Below are 12507 nucleotides of genomic sequence, written 5' to 3'. Positions count from 1 at the left end.
ATATGTATAGAGTGTCTTTGAGTAGCAGTGCAAATGACATCAAAACCTCTTCTCTCATAGAGTATCAAAGCTTGGCAAGGGGGGAGGAGAAGACATTGGATGAACAGAAAAAGAAGCTGGAAAAAATCAGATAGTGGAAAGTACTATACTGTTAACTAAAATGAGGAGAAGTGATAAAGTTAACAGGATGGTTTCTTAAGATAGTATGTTTCAGAGATGGCACCGATGAAGAGGTGACACTTAATGTGAGTTCTCAATATCATAAAGGAGTTAGTCTTGTGAAGCCCAGGAGAGATCTTTCAGATGGAGGAAATGGCTACTGAAAATGTTTTTCGGTAGAAACCAGCTTGGTGTGTTCAAGGAACATAAAGAAAGTTTATATAACTAAAACTTGGTAAGTAACAGAGAAAATAAGGAAAGATATTGTAAAGGAAAAAGATATTGTAAAGGGAATAAGATATAAATGAATACATAAGCTAGGATGAGAATTCAAATTTCATGCTGTTTGTATGAAGAGTCCATTGGAAGGTTTTAGAGATCAGTCATATGGTAAAAGGGATAGCAATACAATTGAAGATTCTTCATTATGGATAGTTTATAGGAACTCACAAGTAGAGACAGAGGGATATTTACCAACTGTAGTAGACAAAAAACAGAAAAAAGAATGACTTGGACTAGGGTTGCAGTATTGTGAACAGAGAGGACAAATATGAGACATGTTTGGTTTTGTTTTTAATTGAACTATAGTTGATTTACAATAGCATATTAGTTTCAGATGTACAACCTAATGATTCAGTATCTGTATAGATTATACTTCATTAAAGTTATTACAACAAATTAATGGCTATATTTCCCAGTGCTGTACTATATATCCTTGTACTGTGTACTACATATTTTGTACATAGTAATTTGGCTCTGTTAATCCCATAAACTTACCTGGTCCTTCCCCATTCCCTCTTCCCACTGGTAACCACTAGTTTGTTTTCTATATCTGTGAGACTGTTTCTTGCTTGTTACGTATATTAAGTTGTTTTATTTGTTGGTTGGTGTTCAAAGTGATAATTTAGAGTATGTCTTTCTTTGTATGACTTATTTCACTAGGTATAATACTACCTAGGTCCATCTCTGGTGTTGCAAATGGCAGATTTTCATTTTTTTTCTATGGCTCAGTAATATTGCATTGTATGTGTGTACATCTTCTTTTTCCATTGACCTGCTGATGTGCACTTAGGTTGCTTCCTTATCTTGGCTATTGTAAATAACCTTGCTATGAACACTGGGGTGCACATATCTTTTCAAACTAGTGTTTTCATTTTCTTTGTATATACATACCCATGAGTAGAATTTCCAGATCATATGGTAGTTCTATTCTCAATTTTTAAGGAACCTCCATACTGTTTTCCATATGGCTGTGCCAATTTGCAATCCCACCAACAGTATACTAGGGTTCAGATTTTTTCATATCCTAACCAACATTTGTTATTTGGAGACTTTTAGTTGATAGGTTCTTTGATGTGTGAGGTAAAAGCTCATTCTGGCTTTGATTTGCACTTCTTTGATTATTAGCGATGTTGAACATTTTTTATGTGCCTCTTGACCATTTGTATATATTCTTTGGAAAAATGTTTATTCAGGTCTTATGCCCATTTTCAGGCGAGTGCTTTTTTTTTCTGGTACTGAGTTGCATGAGCTATTAACTATTTATCAGTCATAACATTTGCAAACATTTTCTCCCATTTAGTAGGCTGTTTCTTCATTGTGTTGATGGCTTCCTTTGATGTGCAAAAAATTTCATATTTAATTAGGTCCTATTTGTTTATTTTCACTTTCATTTCTTTCACTTTGGGAAATGGATCCAAAAAATTGCTACAATTTATATAAAAGAATGTTCTCCCTATGTTTTATTCTAGGAGTTTGCATGGTTTTATGTCTTAGATTTAGATCTTTAATTCATTTGGAGTTAATTTTTGTATTTGGTATGAGGAATATTTTTGAAGATAAAAGAAGAATTAATGGATTTGACCTAGATGGAAGAGATTTTTGGCACAAAAATATTGATGATTTGTTCATTTTTCTGAAATGGAAAAGACTGAGGATAGAGCATATTGGAAGAGATAAATCAATGGTCTATGTTGAACATACTAACTTCTAGATTTCAATATAATATCCAATTGGAGATAATGAGGCAGCTTATGTAATTCTAGAAAACTAAGGACAAATAAGGACAGGGAATACTGGAAATAAAGATTTAGCATGTGTCTGCCTATAAATGGCATGTGAATCTATGCAATAAGACACATTATCTCCTTAATCCTACCTAATTTGAAGTATTCCTCTAACCCCCAATTTTTGCCATTGTGCTTGATGAGTTAGTACTAACATAGACAACTCATCTAGCACCTTATCTTTATGGATAACTCTTCAGTACCAGGGAATTCAGCTTATTCTACTTTGTCACTTAGTCTCACAGCTTCATTCTGAACCTTGGGCCAGACATGACTTATCACTTCAACTCATACTCCACACCTTCCTTCATAATTACCAAACATGAATTCAGCCCAGTGCCCAATTTACACTCTGTGCTTCTATGGAATATCAGCTAAACACTGTTGCTATTAAAATACTTCAACACATTTTTAAAAGTTGTTTTCCTCCTATATTTAAGCGATTTTTTCAAAAATATAGCATATAGGATTAATGTAGCTATAGGTAATAATAATAATAAAAAACCTTGATACAGAATGGCAAACATAAAAACTTTTTATGTTCCCAGGCTAGGATTCCCAGCCTAGGGGTTGAATCAGAACCCTAGCCACTAGCCTAGGCCACAGCCACAGCAACACAGGGTCCAGCTGCGTCTGAGACCTACACCACAGCTCATGGCAATGACGGATCCTTAACCCACTGAGTGATGACAGAGATTAAATCTGTGTCCTCATAGATGTTAGATTTGTTTCCACTGAGCCATATGGGAACTCCTAAAGTTTTAATTATTATGACCTTGGAAAGAAGAATTTGTTGGAATTGATTCAAAAGCCATCACCATCACAGTCAACACTCCTATAATTCTCTTGGACTTTTCCCATGTCTGAAGAAAATAGCTCCAGTTCTGGGCTTTGTATTCAACATTTAACGTGGGAAGAAGTGGGAAATGGGAACGAGGCCACACCAGTTATGGGAGTCCCTTTGAATCTATCTTATTTTTTATTTTTTATGTATTTTTTGCTTTTTAGGGCTGCACTTGTGGCATATGGAGGTTCCCAGGCTACAGGTCGAATCAGAGCTACAGCTGCCAGCCTAGACCACAGCCAAAGTAATGCAGGATCCAAGCCGCATCTGTGACCTACACCACAGCTCACCGCAACCCTGAATACTTAACCCACTGAGCGAGGCCAGAATTGAACCTGCAACCTCATAGTTCCTAGTTGGATTCGTTTCCGATAAGCCACAACGGGAAATCCGTGTTCCTTTGAATCTAAAAAAACAGAAGCTTTCTTTCCATTTCTACTTCAATTTTTAGCATTAGAAAATTGTTCCCCCCACCCCATTTTTCAAAGCCATCTCTTCATAGTAGTTCTTAATTCTGTTCCACTCTCATTTTTATTCAGCATTATTTCTCTTCTATTCCTCTGCATCTATTGTTAACATTCAAAGTTCTATTTCTCTACTCACTCTCTCTTTAGCCCAGAGAAAACAGCCAGGTATCTTATAATTAAAAAAAAAATGTCTTTCTATTGATTCATAGTCCCTCATAACTGTAATCACTGTCTCTTTGACTCATGCTCCATTCAATTATATCCCACTGAGTTCTTTCTTTCTCACCATTCCAAAATGTTGTTTCAAAGGTTACTGATGACCTCCATAATGTCAAGAGCATATCCTTGTCTTACCGCCTTTTGACTAATTTAACCCTAGTAACTACTATTTATCCTTCTTAGAAATATTCACTTAAAAGTGTCTTGGATTCTATATCAATACTGGTTCTCAAATCTCTGAGTACTTCTGAAACTATTCATTGATAGCCTTCTTCATAGGCCCATCTTTGGTGTATTGGTATTCTCCCAATAAATGGTATTTATTTTCTCAGAATAATTGCCAAATATGATCTCAACCACTTTTATATTTTTCACAAAATATAAAAAGTAGATGATCGAACACTGACATGTCCATTCTGGAATGTTTCCTGTTGGCTTATGTGACACCTATCTGCTTATCACATTATTTAAATGTGCCACCACTAGATTTATAATGTTCAAAATTAATCTGAGGTATTTCCATACTTGTCCTCTATATTTCCCTGGTCATCCTCAAAAGGAAAACTGGGAAGCACAGTGGTTACTTCACTACTGCAACCCACAATGCTATAATATTAACCTTAAATATTTCTTAAAACTTATTGATATCTACTACTTTCCCTTTAAATTCAGGTTTCATTCAGCTCTTACTATACTATTTCAATAGCATCCAAATAAGGAAGGCCACTGCTCAAACCTATCCCTCACACTGAACAAAAATATCGACCACGTCTAGTGCTCAAAATCCTTCAGTTGTTCTCCATCACTCATATGATAATCCTTCATTGTTTCCCATTACTCACAGGATAATTCACAAGAGGCATTCCATGGCAATGAACAGTAATCTCAATGTTCTAGTCCTTATCTGAAACCTGCTCTTTATGTGACTATAAAGCTTCATCTCTCTTTACTCCCTTCCTCACACTATATGTATTGATAAAAAAACAAAAGTTTTAACAATGTGGAGCTCAACATAAATGGTATCTAACATGTGCCAGATACCCTTCTAAGTATTTTGTGTATTTAAAGTATTTAATTTTCACAATAATGATGTAAGGTAAGGGTGGTAGTTATCCTCACTATAGAGATGAGGAAACTAAAGTAATGCTATGTTAATTAATTTACCCCATGTTGAACAGTTAGCAAGTGAAAGGGACAGACCTGCATCACACCAAAATGTCTTTGCTTTACTGTACCATATCTCTGCAGGTACTACTTCTGTGATATACAGATTACAATACATAGAGTTTCATATACTCTATGAAAACATATTCATTATCGAATACCCACCATTTATCAAAAAGCCTTTGAACATATTTGGTTATAAAAAATTTTTGATAAATGACAAATTATATAACTTAAGTGTTTCTCTCTGTGTTCCCATAGCACTCAGTGAATATCTAAGCATTTGCTGAATTTTTGCTATTATTTATTTATAGCCTTCTTGACTTTATTGAACTGTAAGACCCTCTAGGACAGAAAACTTCACTTATCCATCAGTGTGTCCCAAATGAAGCACAGGTGTTCAATAAATGTTTGTTGAACAAATCTATAAATAATACCAGTGAAATGTAGGCAGCATTTTTGGGGTGGATCTCAACAAGCCCCCCCCTCTACTTCTATATGGCACTAAGAAATTATTTATTATATAACATTTATGTTAATCATCTATTTTTGAGACCTCTTTTTATTTTATTGTAAATAAGCATGATTCTGAAATAAATCTTTCTCCCCTAGAATCCTAATACTTTTATGAATCTTAATTCTCTTCAAATATTAGACCAAAATGCATCTTAATAGCACATGAATTACCCAACATTAAGTTGTCACAAGGAGTTAAAATGAAGCATAAGATATATTTCTTGCCCACAAGGACAATGTAAGACAGAAGTTAGCTCCAGCACAAATAAATCTGAGCAAACATAAATGATAGAGACATGCATATCCTCTTATTGACATGTTAAGATACACACAGGTGCAAGAATATCTGAAGTGAATGGATCCAGGTGGATTTAGTTTGACAAGTTTTCCAAGAGTTGAAACAAGTAGAAACTTTAAGGAAAGTTGATGTGGTTTTATGAATTTAAGATGTGTAACCCCAAAAGGGCAGTGAAAACATATACTTTAACACCACATGGAGAATACTTTAAAATATTTCCACTTTCAGGTATTTATAACAAATCATAAGGTTGTATATAATAGCTTGACCTGCTATTCAGAGATGGACTAATAAAAGTCCTTTTTCTTTGACACAAAGTCTAAGCATGTACTTAATTTTTATTTTTTATTGCCCCACTGTGCTTGTATTTCCACATATCCTGAGCAGAATCCCACATATCTTTCTACCTCTGCACCTTGAGGTGTCTTCCCTTTTATTTTATTCTCTTTCTTGTTTTAACAGCATTCTTCGGCTTTATAGTCCATGAAGAGCAACTTCAGGAACTCTTAGCAATTACTGCTTGCATTTCCAGTATCTTATTATTTCATCTCACTTAAACAACACCTTTTTGAAGCAAGGAAGTGAGGTTTAATGTCGCCCATAAGCATAATGGCATCTAACATTAAATTAAATAACTATAGATATTTTATAAATGTGAACTACATATGTATTCACTATATTTTTACATAATTCAACTAATTTTAAATGCTCAACATATAATGTAACAAGGATAGCATGAAGGAAAGGAATAATTTAAATGATAAAAGATAATTTTAAAAATATGATACCTATTTTTAACATAATTTTTTATTTGACTCTTTCTAAAAGGGCCATTATGAACTTGATTTGAATGGCCAAATTTTTCCCCAAAGAAACCCAAATTTTCTACTTTGTTGAGGCGTTTCCTTTACATAACCTTCTCATAAAGCATTATCTTCAACCTGAGTGAAATGGTTAAGTGGCATTGCCTAACACTAACAATATCAGTTTACCTGAATTGAAACACTGAGACCATATCTCTAGTACATGTATTTACATATACCAATTCATAAAAGTACATAAAGTATATATATATATACATGTACATATAATAAATGAAGTCTGTAGACACAGCCTGCAGATAAAGTCACCTGGTTATCCTTTCATCTGGCCTTTCCTTGCCTGACACTCATTGTTATAATATCTAATCTGGATTTTATTCTTTTGTTTTGTCAGAGGGAGATCAAATATGGGATTCACTGTTTTGAATACTGCTTTTAAGGAAAGTTAGAATTACATAAAATAATCAAAGCATCACTCTTTGCTTTTTGAACTACTTTTGTAGTTGCAGCCTATAACTCATAAAGAATTTCATTTATTTTGATTTCTCCATTCTTAACATTCACATTCTTGTTTTCTCTGTAGAAACTTTACAACAAATTAGGAACAGTAGTACATATTCTTGCAGATAGTGTTGGGAAAGTGTTTCTTCCATCTATTCTTGGGAGAGACTGCCTAATCAGAATAAATCGAATAATCACATTTATTTACAACTCTATCACTACATTAATTAATATAGGAGGAAGAAATAAAGCAATGTGTTGACCCTTTGTATAAAACTAGAGAAAAATTAAAAAGTAACATTTATTGAATGTTCCAGATGCTATTTTAACTAGAAGCTTTACTTGTGTTATCTCTTCATAGGTGACAGATACTCTATCAGGTAGGTACAATCTTCATCTCTGATTCACAGACAAATAAACAGCCTTTGTGACTTAAAGTCATTTTCCTAGTAGCCCTTAGCTACTAAGCAGGGGGGCTGGATTTCAGCCCATATCCATCTTGCTCCAGAATGTGTGTTCCTAAATAGTATGTTATATCATTCTATATTTAATACTTCAGAGCCCCAAAAAGAATTTTAACATTAAGTACTATTAAAATTATGTGTTCTATTAAGTTCTTATAATTATGATAAAAGTGAAATTTAATAACTTTTAAACCATAATTCAAGGATGAAGCAAAAGAAATGGGGTAAGTTGCATCTTAGGATGTTCCAACTGTTCAAATGGAATTTTTAATTTATAAAAATACTTTATATAGCTTTAACTGAAATTTCATGTAACTCATCTGCACCAATCTCCTTAATAGTCTCCTCAATGAATCTCGTTATTTCACCTTGGGTTTCTCCTTGGCTAATCTTTATTCTCTCTCTCTACCATTTTAAGTCTTTGTATTTTATCCATCCTCTCTCCATCATGTAAAAATGTTTTAAAATATTTTGGCTTCTTTATGGCTTCTTTAAAATATTTTGGCTAGGAAAGGGTTTATTTCTTATTTCATATTTTGAAGGGTTTTAGGATAACAGAAAAAATACATATTTGGCCAGCTTGATATCTTGAAACAGAGTGACTTTGTATATTTAGCTTTTAAAATGACAATGATAGAGGCATATTTGATGTTTAATATCATTATCAAATGACTCATCACTTAACTTCATTCTTTATTTTTGTTTTTGGATTTCTGAATTTTCTCACTCAAAAAGGAGGATTAAATATTAAATTAAACTAGTTGGAACTGTTTCCTCCCTTGACTCAGGTCTTTTGCAGGATTTACCATTGGAAATATGTGTAACAGTCTACAGAGGTAGTAACACAAATATAAGTAAAATAACTATTAAAATATTATTGAAAAGAACATTTTGTGATTAAAGAAATATGAAATTAAGTGGAGTTAAGTAGAGACTAAATTTTCAGTAAAATTGAACAAAACAAATGACAGCTTTATATATTCAGTGTTGGTGATAATTTCATGATCAATTTAAAGATATTAATGGAAATAATTTTTAATGTAATTTCAAATAATTGATGGCCAATTAAATTCACTACTAACTGCTTTTCATTTATGTTACATATTGCTGCTTAGGCATTATTTTCTTCTATTATATCTTCTAAGATTTGAAATATTCCTTTGTCTGAGGTTTGTTATATAAAAGGAGCACGTCTTTGTCCTATGAATAGGTATACTATTTCTATGTTGAGTTTTTGTGTAAATTAAATCACAGACAGTCGCTCTGTTGTTACCATCAAGGCCCTCTGCACTATTGTTTTCTCTTTTACTATTCCCAAATAATCATGCAACATGACTCTTTTGTTATTTCTCCTTAATATAGATAAGGCTATAAGTTTTAATAAGAGTTTCTGGAAAGAATTCTGGGAATATGGCTGGGAACCAAGCAAACATACATACCTACAACTGGCTATTGTTGGTAGTGAGAGATGTTTGCAGTTTTCAGAATTTAACCCATTCTTATGAGTAGTTCAGCCTCTTAACATAGAATAATAATTTATTAAACATTAATAAAGAATGAGACTCTCTCCTTCCTCAAGGACTTGCTCCTCCTTCTTGCTAGGACAAAAAGACATGGAACATATCAATCAAATCAGTCACCATTTTATTTCTTTCTCTCTAAATCACAGCTGCTTATATGATTGATATTGATAATTTATGGTTTTTTAAATTTCTGTTGGCTATCTGCGATCTCTGAATTCTATGCAAATATTCTGTAGGTTTATTCACCATATAACACCCTCCAACTAGGAAATCTTGCCTTCCCCCCACCCCACTCACCCATGGAAATTCTGAATTTCCTGGGCCAGTGATCAAACATATGTCACAGCTGTAATCCAAGCCACAGCAATGACAATGACAGATCCTTAACTGTTGAGCCACCATGGAGCTTTTTGATATCCTGCTTTGATACAACTTCATTTGCTGTACCTTAGCTTTTCTCGAAAGGGCACATACTACAGGGATTTTCTTGCCCATCAAGCATTCCTACTATATGGCTCACATGCAGGATTACTAAAGCAGAGCTACTTTTCCAGGTATGCACTTGATCCACAGTAAACGCATATACATCCTTGTCTTGGTTTTGAAACTGCCATCTCTTTCAGCTTTGATGTGAAAAGTGATAGATCAGCAAGTAAATAACTCATGTAGATAACCAGAGAAGGAAATGAAATGTTAGATTTCTCATCTTCTTACTGGTACGCTTTCCCCTCTCTTCCCTTTTCACTATCTCCTCCTTCTAAGGTACAAGTCTAAAGACTCATTCCCTTTCTTGGTCCTGTTGGAGAGCGGTGGTGGGTTAATGTCTGCAGGACCAATTTTACACACTCTAGTTTTGGGTAAAGATGGGTAAGCCCAAATGTTTATGGGTTACTTAGAATATGACGTTTCTCAGAACCTATTATTTTCTAGTTTTAGCACAATCCTGGTGAACTTAGACACCATTGACTGAAACATGTCTGATCACTCTCCAAATAGTTAACTGAGTCTGATAGCATCTTCATATTGCATTTACTGTCATGTTTCCATCCTGCTCATTTCCTAGCTTTAAATATCAATTCTCTGCAGTGTAGGTTCAGTGGATTTGTATATATCATTCTTATTCAGACATAATGTTTTGAGATTTTACTGTGATCAAATGATTTCCTTGAATTTTCATAGATAGTATATTAATTAATTAGATGCTTAGTGTCTGAGAAAAGAACATGAGGTAAAATATCATTCTTTTTGTGCAGCATATATTCCCCCAAATAGAGCAACTATGCTTCAATATCCAGATAATACTCTCATTATTATTTTTTCTAACAATACTGACAATTTAGTTTGTGAGATTTCCTGTTTAAATTATTTTTCAAAATGGTTTTCACAGAAGTATAATCACCCAAATAATCATTTCCAAAGTATTACAAGCTCTTAACTTTGAAGATAGATATATTCAAAATAGGAGAAAAAGAAATTTTACACAGATGGAGGTGAGCTATATAAAATCATGTGAATTTTATTTAAGTTTTATTTAAGACCATTATTTTATACCATACACAAATATTAACTCATAATGGACTATGGACTTAAATATAAGAACTGAAACTATAAGCTCCTAGAAGAAAATATAGGCAGTTAAGCTCCTTGAGATTCATTTGGTTGTGATTTTTTGATTCTGACACCAAAAGCAAAAACATCAACAGGAAAAATAAATAAGCAGACTTCCATCAAACCAACAACTTTCTGCACAGCAAAGGACCCCATTAAAAAAATGAACTGGCCAACTACTGAATGGGAAAAAGTAATTGTGATTTATATATCTGATAAGGGACTGATATTCAAAATATATAAAGAGCTCATATAACTAAACAACAACTCAGCTATGAAATGAACAGATCTGAATAAACATTTTCCCCAGAGAAGACATTCAGATGGCCAACAGACACATGAAAAGATGTTTAATATCACCAATTATTAGGAAAATTAAATCACAACCACAATGAGATATCATCTCATATCTGTTAGCATGATACCTATGAAAAAGACAAAAAATAGTAAGGGGTATAGAAATAGTAGGGGAGGAAGTAGAGAAAAATAGTAAGGGTATAAAGGAAAAAATCTTAAGGATGTAGAAAAAATAATAAAGGTGTAGAGAAAAAATAGTAAGGATGTAGAGAAAACAGTAAGGGAGAGAAAAGTAGTAAGGGTCTAAGGATGCAGAGAAAAATAGTAAGGATATAGACAAGAAATAGTAAGTGGGAGATGTAAAGAAATAGTAGAGGAGGATGTAGAGAAAAGGGAAATCTTGTGCACTGTTGATGGGAATGTAAATTAGTTCAGCCACTGTGAAAAATAGTATGGATGTTTATTAAAAATTAAAAATAAAACTCTTATGATACAGCAGTTCTCCTTATAGGTATTTATATAAAGAAAACAAAAACGCTAGTTTAAAGATAATTCACTTCCATGTGTACTGCAGTATTAATTGCAATAGTTAACAACTTAAGTGTCCATTAAAGGAAGAGTGAATACAGAAATTGTGAAATTGAGAGCATTCAACTAAGTGATACAGAACAAAGAAAAATGAACACTGTATTATGTCTTTTACACATGGAATCCAAAAAGCAACACAAATAAATACAAGCTCAAAGATACAGACAACAGATTGGTGTTTACAAAAGATAGGGTTGGAGATATATGAAAGAAGTGGGTGAACATTTTTTTTTAGGTTAAACAAACTGAATAATTTTTTAAAAACTACAACATAATGTTGTAAAAGAAAGGAATGCCTTGTGTGGGAGAATGTACTTGCCACATGGGAGTATACTTCACATACAATACAGTCATGAGGTGTTTACTCAGAATTGCTGAAGCAACAGATTTCTACTTGGAGTCTATGTGGTCTAGAAGGCATGTGAGTCATTTAGCTGAGCTATAAAGGTATGTTCTCTCTCTCTCTCTGAATATTTTAAGATTTGATTTTTGCTCACTAATCATAACGCTTCCCACTTGCTAGTAGTTGAATCAACAGAGTTTGCTCTCTTCGTGGATTTAAAGTGTGCATCTCAATTTCAATAAATGCTTTGTAGAACCGAAGGTTTTAGGGCATGGGTATGTTAAATACAGGGCAACTTTACAATTGACCCTAACTCTTGTAAACCTTAGAAATTATTAAGAATGTCTCAAATATAGACAACACATACTTAAAAATGTATAATTCTTAATGACATAACTGTTACTGGATTAAAAAAAACTTCTCTTAATTGAATATTCATTCTGTCATAATGACAATATAGGTGCTATTTACATAAAGCATGAAAATCATAATACTATATTTAATTTTAACAACATTGTTATTCTTTCTTGGACTTGTTACATGCAGTCAAATACAGCAAAACTGTGGGAATTTGAAGAATCTGAAAAATCATGTTGACTTAGAGGCACCTTACTTTGTTCTACCTCTGA

Source organism: Sus scrofa, chromosome 2 (genome assembly GCF_000003025.6).
Source record: "Sus scrofa isolate TJ Tabasco breed Duroc chromosome 2, Sscrofa11.1, whole genome shotgun sequence".
NCBI classification, from domain to species: domain Eukaryota; kingdom Metazoa; phylum Chordata; class Mammalia; order Artiodactyla; family Suidae; genus Sus; species Sus scrofa.
Note: the sequence above shows the minus strand (reverse complement) of the source record.